The following is a 1000-nucleotide window of genomic DNA, read 5'->3' on the forward strand; positions in this document are numbered from 1 at the left end:
CATACTTCAGACATATTGTCAGGAGGGACCAGTTACTGGAGAAGGATATCATGTTTGGTAGGGTGGAGGGTCAGAGAAAAAGAGGAAGACCCCGAGTGAGATGGATCCGCAAAGTGACAGCATCAATGGGATCAAACATGGCAACAATTGTGTGGTTGGCCCAGGATCAGGCAGTGTTTCATACTGTTGTGCATAGGGTAGCTATGATTGATGATCAATGGCATGTAACAACAACAACCCAACAACATGAAGAAGCAAAAAATATGTCATATGCCTGTATTCACCAGAGAGTTAAAGGTTGGTGTAAACAAGACTGATCTGGGCGTTGAGAAAAGAATGATTAAGTTTTGAAGAGAGAAAGTGAGAAACATTTTCATCAGCTACAACATAATGAAAAGAGGCAAAACTGAGCATGACATATAGGAAATAAGTCAGACAAAAATGAAAGTATCAGAGTTGTATGTAAAATTTGATTAAACAGTGAATGCAGAATTTTAGGTTTCTTAAAGAACTAAGAAGCATATACTTGAGTGTTTAAATGCAGAAAGAACCTGAATTTAAATGTGCACTTTTAATATTTAAATATGAAAAATATTTAAATGAAAAACAAAAAAAGTGTTTATTTTCCAAGTTTATATTTCTTTGCATCATACTTCACATATTCCTTATTTAAAATCCCTAAGGTTCACAACTCATTTTACACACTTTTCACAGTGTTGTCGTTGTTGTTGCTAAGTGTCGTCAAGTTTATTTACTGCTTCAAAGCATAGTGGAAGATAACAAAATCTAAAGGACTATGAACACAATCATTCTTGAGAGAACACTTCTGCATAGTTAATTCTCTAACCTACTCCTGTAACATCTCCATTCTAAGAGACCAGCAAAACAGCAACTTGAATGCATACAACATGCTTAAGACTATCCTAAATAAGATGGTCCTACTTTCAGATTTCTACACTTGGACCAGATATGTTGTTGTTAGGTGCCATCGAGTCAGTAC

The sequence above is a fragment of the Chrysochloris asiatica genome, unplaced genomic scaffold, assembly GCF_000296735.1.
Source record: "Chrysochloris asiatica unplaced genomic scaffold, ChrAsi1.0 scaffold00274, whole genome shotgun sequence".
NCBI classification, from domain to species: Eukaryota; Metazoa; Chordata; class Mammalia; order Afrosoricida; family Chrysochloridae; genus Chrysochloris; species Chrysochloris asiatica.